Below are 13,912 nucleotides of genomic sequence, written 5' to 3'. Positions count from 1 at the left end.
GTTGGACCTCTTTCTGGCTTTCCTCAAAGGAACATGTTTCAGACAGACTTCATATGCTTCAGAAGTCTGTTTTTCTATTCTTTGTGTATGATGTTTATTACTTAGAACACATTCCCATTGAACGTTTGTAAGTTCCCCATTTATTTTTGCCCAGTCTATCCTTTTATTATTATTATTAAAATTGGATTTATTGAATAACCCTTCTCACTTGTTGTTTCTCTTAGGCCTACTATCATAATTAATGTTAGTTTTCACTTCAATGTTGTGCGAGTACGTAGTGTTTGAGACAGTAATGTCGCTGATTAGCTCATCATTGTTTGTAAATATCAGGTCCAGCGTGTTTTCGTTCCTAGTTGGTTCTGTAATCTGCTGACTGGGCGAGAATTTGTCACAGAATCTCAGTAGTTCTCTGACTACTGTAGTTTGTTATTTCCAGGTTGATTTCCTGCTATAATGTTATTTTTACCATTCTCCATTTTAAAATGGGCAGATTGAAGTCTGCAAAGAAGATAATATCTGGTACTGGGTTTGTTAAGTTATCAAGGATATTCTCTATTTTGTGGATTTGCTCAGTTAATTTCTCAACTGCAAGATACAAATCTTGCAGTTTGTATATTAAAATAATAATTAGATTTACATTTTCAACCCTGATTCCAAGTACCTCTACCACCTCATTAGTTGAGTTCAGGAGCAGTGTTCATGACAGTTCCTCTTTAATATACAGACCTACTCTTCCACCTGACCTTATTACTCTGTCACATCTATATAAATTATAATTTTGGATCCAGATTTCACTATCCATGTGGTCTTTTGTGTTGAATGATTTGCTCATTCAAATCATTCAGTCATCATTTGCTCATTTATTTGATCATTCAAATATGAATGATTTCCCATGTTGTGTGTGACTTCTGGTGAGCTTAGGTAGTTCTACATTATAATGTAATTATACTGTACTGCACAGTTTATCATAAACCATATTATCTTTATTTTTCAGTCCTGAGAAACGCTTTACAGCGATTATGTCCCTCATGTAATATTATCGTGAACATTAATCAACATGTCTGCAAGTGTGGCTATAGGCTTTTTGATGTCAAACGTATTGCTCAGCCGGAAAGCCAGGCTCAGGCAAATATCAAGAGATCAGAAAAGAAAAAACATATACCTGTTGTACATGGTAAGCTCACTTATATTTTTATTCACAATGTTTAATATGGAAATAAATAACATATAATTGATTAATTTAATTTTATTTAAAGGAAATATTTTACTCCCTTTCATATTGTTGTAAAGATTACCAACATATATTGTCAAATGAGCAATTTATGTCATCTGCATTTAAAATACAGCTTTCACACACTTCACGTATTTGTGTTGGATAATATCATTTTCCAGGTTTACATAGAATACTTTGTGTTCTTTATCTATGTTCAGATGAGTTGCATAAAAGTGTGCAAGATTTACAACACCAAAAGAAATTGAAGCAGATTGAAGAGGAGATAACAAGGCTTCGAGCAATTTATTATTCCCAAAATAACAACCCAAAAAGGCGGACAATTATGTACACTGGCACTTCGTCTAGAAAAAGCAGAGCTTTAGGTATTAGTATTATTGTCAACAGTTAAATATAATCACTAACTGCTCTTAAATGTAATTATAAATAACTTGTTATAGTAATATATTTTTTATTGTTTTTTTCTATTACTAGGCACACCATCAAATCCTTTCCCTTGCAGTCATGAAGTAATGAAGCCTCCAGTTTCTGTTGTAGACGTTATACCCCAAAATATCAATGGTATGTTATCTAATTATTTTAGAGAGATACAAATATAAATGCATTGCCATAGTAACCAAGGACTAAGTTGCAAATACAGTGTGTGTGTATATATATATATATATATATATATATATATATATATATATATATATATATATATATATATATATATATATATATATTTCATAAGAAAAAAATTAGAGAAAATATATTAATTAAGGAAAACTTGGCTTATTAGGCAAATCGGGTCTTGCATAGTAGGCCGAGAAGTGCGTTCTGGCTACTAGGTACGACATATATATATATATATATATATATATATATATATATATATGTCGTACCTAATAGCCAGAACGCACTTCTCAGCCTACTATGCAAGGCCCGATTTGCCCAATAAGCCAAGTTTTCCTGAATTAATATATTTTTCCTAATTTTTTTCTTATGAAATGATAAAGCTACCCATTTCATTATGTATGAGGTCAATTTTTTTTTATTGGAGTTAAAATTAACGTAGATATATGACCGAACCTAACCAACCCTACCTAACCTAACCTAACCTATCTCTATCGGTTAGGTTAGGTTAGGTAGCAGAAAAAGTTTGGTTAGGTTAGGTTAGGTAGTCGAAAAAACATTAATTCATGAAAACTTGGCTTATTAGGCAAATTGGGCCATGCATAGTTGGCTGAGAAGTGCGTTCTGGCTATTAGGTACGACATATATATATATATATATATATATACATATATATATATATATATATATATATATATATATATATATATATATATAAATATGTATATATATATATATATATATATATATATATAAATATGTATATATATATAAATATGTATATATATATTATATATATGTCGTACCTAGTAGTCAGAACGCACTTCTTGGCCTACTATGCAAGTACCGATTGGCCTAATAGGCCAAGTGACTTTTTATTTTCAATAAATTTGTTCCTTTTTGTTTCAATATTATTATTATATTATATTAAGAACATAAATTATTGATTTAGTTATGTTAGTTTAGATTAGGTTAAACTAAGTTAGGTTAGGTTAGGTAGGCTTGGGTAGGTTCGATCATATATCTACATTAATTTTAACTCAAATTTAAAAAAATTTAGCTCATACATAATGAAATGAATAACTTTATCATTTCATAAGAAAAACATTTGAAAAACTATTGAAATTCTGGAAAACTTGGCTTATTAGGCAAATCTGGCCTTGTATAGTAGGGCCAAGAACTCCATTCTGGCTAGCTATCTATATATATATATATATATATATATATATATATATATATATATATATATATATATATATAACATATATATATATATGTTTTGGGGTGTGAGTTTTCAGTTGCATATTGTCCTGGGGACCATTCAGGCTTGTTCGCATATATATATATATATATATATATATATATATATATATATATATATATATATATATATATATATATATATATATATATATATATATATATATATATATATATTAATATATATACTCTAATTTTTTTCTTACGAAATGATAAAGCTACCCATTTCATTATGTATGAGGTCAATTTTTTTTATTGGAGTTAAAATTAACGTAGATATTTGACCGAACCTAACCAACCCTACCTAACCTAACCTAACCTATCTTTATAGGTTAGGTTAGGTTAGGTAGCCGAAAAAGTTAGGTTAGGTTAGGTAGTCGAAAAACAATTCATGAAAACTTGGCTTATAAGGCAAATTGGGCCTTGCATAGTAGGCTGAGAAGTGTGTTCTGGCTACTAGGTACGACTCACATATATATATATATATATATATATATATATATATATATATATATATATATATATATATATATATATATATATATATATATATATATATATATATATATATATATATATATAACTGAAAACTCACACCCCAGAAGTGACTCGAACCCATACTCCCAGGAGCAACGCAACTGGTATGTACAAGACGCCTTAATCCACTTGACCATCACGACCGGACATAATGAGGTGATAGCCGAGGCTATTTGAACCACCCCACCGCCGGCACTCAGATAGTAATCTTGGGCATAGCATTTTACCAAATCACCTCATTCTTTGGGGCACACGTGAGGAACACAAATGCGAACAAGCCTGAATGGTCCCCAGGACAATATGCAACTGAAAACTCACACCCCAGAAGTGACTCGAACCCATACTCCCAGAAGCAACGCAACTGGTATGTACAAGACGCCTTAATCCACTTGACCATCACGACCGGACAAAATGAGGTGATAGCCGAGGCTATATGAACCACCCCACCGCCGGCACTCGGATAGTTATCTTGGGCATAGCATTTTACCAAATCACCTCATTCTTTGGGGCACACGTGAGGAACACAAATGCGAACAAGCCTGAATGGTCCCCAGGACATATGCAACTGAAAACTCACACCCCAGAAGTGACTCGAACCCATACTCCCAGAAGCAACGCAACTGGTATGTACAAGACGCCTTAATCCACTTGACCATCACGACCGGACAAAATGAGGTGATAGCCGAGGCTATATGAACCACCCCACCGCCGGCACTCGGATAGTTATCTTGGGCATAGCATTTTACCAAATCACCTCATTCTTTGGGGCACACGTGAGGAACACAAATGCGAACAAGCCTGAATGGTCCCCAGGACATATGCAACTGAAAACTCACACCCCAGAAGTGACTCGAACCCATACTCCCAGAAGCAACGCAACTGGTATGTACAAGACGCCTTAATCCACTTGACCATCACGACCGGACAAAATGAGGTGATAGCCGAGGCTATATGAACCACCCCACCGCCGGCACTCGGATAGTTATCTTGGGCATAGCATTTTACCAAATCACCTCATTCTTTGGGGCACACGTGAGGAACACAAATGCGAACAAGCCTGAATGGTCCCCAGGACATATGCAACTGAAAACTCACACCCCAGAAGTGACTCGAACCCATACTCCCAGAAGCAACGCAACTGGTATGTACAAGACGCCTTAATCCACTTGACCATCACGACCGGACAAAATGAGGTGATAGCCGAGGCTATATGAACCACCCCACCGCCGGCACTCGGATAGTTATCTTGGGCATAGCATTTTACCAAATCACCTCATTCTTTGGGGCACACGTGAGGAACACAAATGCGAACAAGCCTGAATGGTCCCCAGGACATATGCAACTGAAAACTCACACCCCAGAAGTGACTCGAACCCATACTCCCAGAAGCAACGCAACTGGTATGTACAAGACGCCTTAATCCACTTGACCATCACGACCGGACAAAACGAGGTGATAGCCGAGGCTATATGAACCACCCCACCGCCGGCACTCGGATAGTTATCTTGGGCATAGCATTTTACCAAATCACCTCATTCTTTGGGGCACACGTGAGGAACACAAATGCGAACAAGCCTGAATGGTCCCCAGGACATATGCAACTGAAAACTCACACCCCAGAAGTGACTCGAACCCATACTCCCAGAAGCAACGCAACTGGTATGTACAAGACGCCTTAATCCACTTGACCATCACGACCGGACAAAATGAGGTGATAGCCGAGGCTATATGAACCACCCCACCGCCGGCACTCGGATAGTTATCTTGGGCATAGCATTTTACCAAATCACCTCATTCTTTGGGGCACACGTGAGGAACACAAATGCGAACAAGCCTGAATGGTCCCCAGGACATATGCAACTGAAAACTCACACCCCAGAAGTGACTCGAACCCATACTCCCAGAAGCAACGCAACTGGTATGTACAAGACGCCTTAATCCACTTGACCATCACGACCGGAGAAAATGAGGTGATAGCCGAGGCTATATGAACCACCCCACCGCCGGCACTCGGATAGTTATCTTGGGCATAGCATTTTACCAAATCACCTCATTCTTTGGGGCACACGTGAGGAACACAAATGCGAACAAGCCTGAATGGTCCCCAGGACATATGCAACTGAAAACTCACACCCCAGAAGTGACTCGAACCCATACTCCCAGAAGCAACGCAACTGGTATGTACAAGACGCCTTAATCCACTTGACCATCACGACCGGACAAAATGAGGTGATAGCCGAGGCTATATGAACCACCCCACCGCCGGCACTCGGATAGTTATCTTGGGCATAGCATTTTACCAAATCACCTCATTCTTTGGGGCACACGTGAGGAACACAAATGCGAACAAGCCTGAATGGTCCCCAGGACATATGCAACTGAAAACTCACACCCCAGAAGTGACTCGAACCCATACTCCCAGAAGCAACGCAACTGGTATGTACAAGACGCCTTAATCCACTTGACCATCACGACCGGACAAAATGAGGTGATAGCCGAGGCTATATGAACCACCCCACCGCCGGCACTCGGATAGTTATCTTGGGCATAGCATTTTACCAAATCACCTCATTCTTTGGGGCACACGTGAGGAACACAAATGCGAACAAGCCTGAATGGTCCCCAGGACATATGCAACTGAAAACTCACACCCCAGAAGTGACTCGAACCCATACTCCCAGAAGCAACGCAACTGGTATGTACAAGACGCCTTAATCCACTTGACCATCACGACCGGACAAAATGAGGTGATAGCCGAGGCTATATGAACCACCCCACCGCCGGCACTCGGATAGTTATCTTGGGCATAGCATTTTACCAAATCACCTCATTCTTTGGGGCACACGTGAGGAACACAAATGCGAACAAGCCTGAATGGTCCCCAGGACATATGCAACTGAAAACTCACACCCCAGAAGTGACTCGAACCCATACTCCCAGAAGCAACGCAACTGGTATGTACAAGACGCCTTAATCCACTTGACCATCACGACCGGACAAAATGAGGTGATAGCCGAGGCTATATGAACCACCCCACCGCCGGCACTCGGATAGTTATCTTGGGCATAGCATTTTACCAAATCACCTCATTCTTTGGGGCACACGTGAGGAACACAAATGCGAACAAGCCTGAATGGTCCCCAGGACATATGCAACTGAAAACTCACACCCCAGAAGTGACTCGAACCCATACTCCCAGAAGCAACGCAACTGGTATGTACAAGACGCCTTAATCCACTTGACCATCACGACCGGACAAAATGAGGTGATAGCCGAGGCTATATGAACCACCCTACCGCCGGCACTCGGATAGTTATCTTGGGCATAGCATTTTACCAAATCACCTCATTCTTTGGGGCACACGTGAGGAACACAAATGCGAACAAGCCTGAATGGTCCCCAGGACATATGCAACTGAAAACTCACACCCCAGAAGTGACTCGAACCCATACTCCCAGAAGCAACGCAACTGGTATGTACAAGACGCCTTAATCCACTTGACCATCACGACCGGACAAAATGAGGTGATAGCCGAGGCTATATGAACCACCCCACCGCCGGCACTCGGATAGTTATCTTGGGCATAGCATTTTACCAAATCACCTCATTCTTTGGGGCACACGTGAGGAACACAAATGCGAACAAGCCTGAATGGTCCCCAGGACATATGCAACTGAAAACTCACACCCCAGAAGTGACTCGAACCCATACTCCCAGAAGCAACGCAACTGGTATGTACAAGACGCCTTAATCCACTTGACCATCACGACCGGACAAAATGAGGTGATAGCCGAGGCTATATGAACCACCCCACCGCCGGCACTCGGATAGTTATCTTGGGCATAGCATTTTACCAAATCACCTCATTCTTTGGGGCACACGTGAGGAACACAAATGCGAACAAGCCTGAATGGTCCCCAGGACATATGCAACTGAAAACTCACACCCCAGAAGTGACTCGAACCCATACTCCCAGAAGCAACGCAACTGGTATGTACAAGACGCCTTAATCCACTTGACCATCACGACCGGACGTAATGAGGTGATAGCCGAGGCTATTTGAACCACCCCACCGCCGGCACTCGGATAGTAATCTTGGGCATAGCATTTTACCAAATCACCTCATTCTTTGGGGCACACGTGAGGAACACAAATGCGAACAAGCCTGAATGGTCCCCAGGACAATATGCAACTGAAAACTCACACCCCAGAAGTGACTCGAACCCATACTCCCAGGAGCAACGCAACTGGTATGTACAAGACGCCTTAATCCACTTGACCATCACGACCGGACATAATGAGGTGATAGCCGAGGCTATTTGAACCACCCCACCGCCGGCACTTGGATAGTAATCCGTATGGGTTCGAGTCACTTCTGGGGTGTGAGTTTTCAGTTGCATATTGTCCTGGGGACCATTCAGGCTTGTTCGCATTTGTGTTCCTCACGTGTGCCCCAAAGAATGAGGTGATTTGGTAAAATGCTATGCCCAAGATTACTATCCGAGTGCCGGCGGTGGGGTGGTTCAAATAGCCTCGGCTATCACCTCATTATGTCCGGTCGTGATGGTCAAGTGGATTAAGGCGTCTTGTACATACCAGTTGCGTTGCTCCTGGGAGTATGGGTTCGAGTCACTTCTGGGGTGTGAGTTTTCAGTTATATATATATATATATATATATATATATATATATATATATATATATATATATATATATATATGTGAGTCGTACCTAGTAGCCAGAACACACTTCTCAGCCTACTATGCAAGGCCCAATTTGCCTTATAAGCCAAGTTTTCATGAATTGTTTTTCGACTACCTAACCTAACCTAACTTTTTCGGCTACCTAACCTAACCTAACCTATAAAGATAGGTTAGGTTAGGTTAGGTAGGGTTGGTTAGGTTCGGTCAAATATCTACGTTAATTTTAACTCCAATAAAAAAAATTGACCTCATACATAATGAAATGGGTAGCTTTATCATTTCGTAAGAAAAAAATTAGAGTATATATATTAATATATATATATATATATATATATATATATATATATATATATATATATATATATATATATATATATATATATATATATATATATATATATATATATGCGAACAAGCCTGAATGGTCCCCAGGACAATATGCAACTGAAAACTCACACCCCAAAACATATATATATATATGTTATATATATATATATATATATATATATATATATATATATATATATATATATATATATATATATATATATATATATATATAGATAGCTAGCCAGAATGGAGTTCTTGGCCCTACTATACAAGGCCAGATTTGCCTAATAAGCCAAGTTTTCCAGAATTTCAATAGTTTTTCAAATGTTTTTCTTATGAAATGATAAAGTTATTCATTTCATTATGTATGAGCTAAATTTTTTTAAATTTGAGTTAAAATTAATGTAGATATATGATCGAACCTACCCAAGCCTACCTAACCTAACCTAACTTAGTTTAACCTAATCTAAACTAACATAACTAAATCAATAATTTATGTTCTTAATATAATATAATAATAATATTGAAACAAAAAGGAACAAATTTATTGAAAATAAAAAGTCACTTGGCCTATTAGGCCAATCGGTACTTGCATAGTAGGCCAAGAAGTGCGTTCTGACTACTAGGTACGACATATATATAATATATATATACATATTTATATATATATATACATATTTATATATATATATACATATTTATATATATATATATATATATATATATATATATATATATATACATATTTATATATATATATATATATATATATATATATATATATATATATATATATATATGTATATATATATATATATATATATGTCGTACCTAATAGCCAGAACGCACTTCTCAGCCAACTATGCATGGCCCAATTTGCCTAATAAGCCAAGTTTTCATGAATTAATGTTTTTTCGACTACCTAACCTAACCTAACCAAACTTTTTCTGCTACCTAACCTAACCTAACCGATAGAGATAGGTTAGGTTAGGTTAGGTAGGGTTGGTTAGGTTCGGTCATATATCTACGTTAATTTTAACTCCAATAAAAAAAAATTGACCTCATACATAATGAAATGGGTAGCTTTATCATTTCATAAGAAAAAAATTAGGAAAAATATATTAATTCAGGAAAACTTGGCTTATTGGGCAAATCGGGCCTTGCATAGTAGGCTGAGAAGTGCGTTCTGGCTATTAGGTACGACATATATATATATATATATATATATATATATATATATATATATATATATATATATATATATATATATATATATATATATATATATACACACACACTGTATTTGCAACTTAGTCCTTGGTTACTATGGCAATGCATTTATATTTGTATCTCTCTAAAATAATTAGATAACATACCATTGATATTTTGGGGTATAACGTCTACAACAGAAACTGGAGGCTTCATTACTTCATGACTGCAAGGGAAAGGATTTGATGGTGTGCCTAGTAATAGAAAAAAACAATAAAAAATATATTACTATAACAAGTTATTTATAATTACATTTAAGAGCAGTTAGTGATTATATTTAACTGTTGACAATAATACTAATACCTAAAGCTCTGCTTTTTCTAGACGAAGTGCCAGTGTACATAATTGTCCGCCTTTTTGGGTTGTTATTTTGGGAATAATAAATTGCTCGAAGCCTTGTTATCTCCTCTTCAATCTGCTTCAATTTCTTTTGGTGTTGTAAATCTTGCACACTTTTATGCAACTCATCTGAACATAGATAAAGAACACAAAGTATTCTATGTAAACCTGGAAAATGATATTATCCAACACAAATACGTGAAGTGTGTGAAAGCTGTATTTTAAATGCAGATGACATAAATTGCTCATTTGACAATATATGTTGGTAATCTTTACAACAATATGAAAGGGAGTAAAATATTTCCTTTAAATAAAATTAAATTAATCAATTATATGTTATTTATTTCCATATTAAACATTGTGAATAAAAATATAAGTGAGCTTACCATGTACAACAGGTATATGTTTTTTCTTTTCTGATCTCTTGATATTTGCCTGAGCCTGGCTTTCCGGCTGAGCAATACGTTTGACATCAAAAAGCCTATAGCCACACTTGCAGACATGTTGATTAATGTTCACGATAATATTACATGAGGGACATAATCGCTGTAAAGCGTTTCTCAGGACTGAAAAATAAAGATAATATGGTTTATGATAAACTGTGCAGTACAGTATAATTACATTATAATGTAGAACTACCTAAGCTCACCAGAAGTCACACACAACATGGGAAATCATTCATATTTGAATGATCAAATAAATGAGCAAATGATGACTGAATGATTTGAATGAGCAAATCATTCAACACAAAAGACCACATGGATAGTGAAATCTGGATCCAAAATTATAATTTATATAGATGTGACAGAGTAATAAGGTCAGGTGGAAGAGTAGGTCTGTATATTAAAGAGGAACTGTCATGAACACTGCTCCTGAACTCAACTAATGAGGTGGTAGAGGTACTTGGAATCAGGGTTGAAAATGTAAATCTAATTATTATTTTAATATACAAACTGCAAGATTTGTATCTTGCAGTTGAGAAATTAACTGAGCAAATCCACAAAATAGAGAATATCCTTGATAACTTAACAAACCCAGTACCAGATATTATCTTCTTTGCAGACTTCAATCTGCCCATTTTAAAATGGAGAATGGTAAAAATAACATTATAGCAGGAAATCAACCTGGAAATAACAAACTACAGTAGTCAGAGAACTACTGAGATTCTGTGACAAATTCTCGCCCAGTCAGCAGATTACAGAACCAACTAGGAACGAAAACACGCTGGACCTGATATTTACAAACAATGATGAGCTAATCAGCGACATTACTGTCTCAAACACTACGTACTCGCACAACATTGAAGTGAAAACTAACATTAATTATGATAGTAGGCCTAAGAGAAACAACAAGTGAGAAGGGTTATTCAATAAATCCAATTTTAATAATAATAATAAAAGGATAGACTGGGCAAAAATAAATGGGGAACTTACAAACGTTCAATGGGAATGTGTTCTAAGTAATAAACATCATACACAAAGAATAGAAAAACAGACTTCTGAAGCATATGAAGTCTGTCTGAAACATGTTCCTTTGAGGAAAGCCAGAAAGAGGTCCAACGTAGAAAGAGAACGCAGGCGACACTACAAAAAAAGACAAAAAACTACGGAAATAATTAAGCAGACAACTTTTCATACAAAGAAGGAATAATTTAAACAGGGAGATTGTAGAAATAAAACAGAGACTGAAGCATTCATATCAGATTGAAGAGAGGCAACTAGACAAAAAAGCAATTCAATAAATTAAGGAAAACCCAAAATATTTCTTCATTTATGCTAAATCATAAGAAAATATCACTGCCAATATTGGACCTATTTGTATTAGTGAAGGTTCATACATTGAGGATGACAAATTTCTAATTTGTCATAACACTAATTTTACAATTAGTGAAATCCTAAAAAAGCTGTATGAGGATATGTTTAGCACTCAGATACACAGCATGAAAGTAAAAAATCCGGACAACTTCTTAATGCGTGATATCCAAACCCCTGTAAATATAACCAATATCAACACGAGCATGGAACATTTTGAAAGAGAATTTTACAATATGCCCATGCACTCAGCCCCGGGTCCAGACTCATGGAATTTAATATTTATAAAGAAATGCAAAGTGACATTAGCACAGGCACTCAGTATAGTGAGTAGGAAGAGATTGGACACGGGGGAAATACCAGATGCGCTTAAAGCAGCAGACATAGCCCCTCTACACAAGAGAGGGAGCAAAGCACTGGCAAAGAATTATAGACCAGTTGCACTAACGTCCCACATAATAAAAGTATTTGAGATATTGATCAGGAGTCAGGTCACTACTTTCATGGAAACAAATGATCTCCACAATCCAGGCGAACATGGATTTACAGCGGGAAGATCATGCCTCTCACAGCTACTTGACCATTACGACAAAATCACTGAGGCATTAGAAGAAAAAGGGAATGCAGATGTGGTATACAGTACACGGATTTCACAAACGCATTCGACAAAATTGGCCATGGAGTGATAGCACACAAATTGAGGTCAATGGAAATAACTGGTAAAATAGGACGCTGGATACTCAGTTTTCTGTCAAAAAGAACACAAAGAGTAACAGTCAACCATATAAAATCGAGTTCAAGAACAGTTAAAAGCTCTGTACCTCAAGATACAGTCCTTGCACCATTGCTTTCCCTTATTCTCATATCAGATATAGACTCATATACAAGGCACAGCGTTGGATCATCCTTGGTAGATGACACAAAAATCAGCTGAAAAATGACCTCTGCTGAAGATATTGAAAAACTACAAGTAGATAAAGTATTAATAAAGTTTACGACTGGGCAGCAGAAAATAACATGATGTTTAACAGCGACAAATTCCAGGTACTCAGATATGGTAAAAATGAGAACCTTAAACATAATACAGGGTACAAGACACAATCAAATTTGTCCATAGTAGGAAAGTAACATGTAAAGGACTTGGGAATAATAATGTCTGACGAACTAAAGTTTAGGGAGCATAACCAAGCAAATATTGTGGCAGCCAGAAAAATGAGAGGATGGATTACGAGAACTTTCAAATCCAGGGATCCCATCACAATGGTTGTGCTCTTCAAGTCACTTGTGTTGTCCCGTCTTGAATACTGCTCAGTACTCACTTTCCCCTTCAGAGCAGGTGAAGATTGCTGAAATAGAGGGAATACAGAGAACATATACAGCATGCATAGACTCGATAAAGCACCTAAATTATTGGGATCGTCTCAAAGCTCTCCAAATGTACTCACTAGAAAGGAGACAAGAGAGATACCAAATAATATACACATGGAAAATACTGGAGGCCCAGGTACCAAATCTACACAGTAAAATAACAACATACTGAAGTGAACAATATGGAAGAAAATGCAGAATATAACCAGTGAAGAGCAGGGGTGCCATAGACACAATCAGAGAGTACTGAATAAACATCAGAGGTCTGCGGTTTTTCAACATACTCCTAGCGAGCATAAGAAATATTGCCTGAACAACCATGGACTTCTTCAAGAGAAAACTAGATAGTTTTCTCAAAGGAGTGCCGGACAAACCGGGCTGTGGTGGGTATGTGCGCCTGCGGGCCACTCCAAGCAACAGCCTGGTGGACCCAACTCTCACAAGTCAAGCC

General features: G+C 37.2%; 2 long non-coding RNA genes across 2 annotated transcripts; one reads left to right on the top strand and one right to left on the bottom strand.

Annotated features, from left to right (window-relative positions):
• Nucleotides 1-1,010: 1,010 nt before the first annotated feature.
• LOC123766985 (uncharacterized) lies at nt 1,011-1,871 on the top strand. The gene is made up of 3 exons (XR_011223222.1): nt 1,011-1,174; nt 1,432-1,596; nt 1,706-1,871. It is a non-coding gene; the product is annotated as an uncharacterized lncRNA (long non-coding RNA).
• Nucleotides 1,872-9,971: 8,100 nt separating this feature from the next.
• LOC138353636 (uncharacterized) lies at nt 9,972-10,845 on the bottom strand. Its single transcript, XR_011223221.1, has 3 exons — nt 10,669-10,845; nt 10,247-10,411; nt 9,972-10,137 (listed from the first exon to the last, which is right to left on the bottom strand). It is a non-coding gene; the product is annotated as an uncharacterized lncRNA (long non-coding RNA).
• Nucleotides 10,846-13,912: the final 3,067 nt, after the last annotated feature.

This window comes from Procambarus clarkii, chromosome 59 (genome assembly GCF_040958095.1).
Source record: "Procambarus clarkii isolate CNS0578487 chromosome 59, FALCON_Pclarkii_2.0, whole genome shotgun sequence".
NCBI classification, from domain to species: Eukaryota; Metazoa; Arthropoda; class Malacostraca; order Decapoda; family Cambaridae; genus Procambarus; species Procambarus clarkii.
The sequence above is the reverse complement of the archived record's forward strand: the minus strand, read 5'-3'. Positions and strand labels throughout refer to the sequence as shown.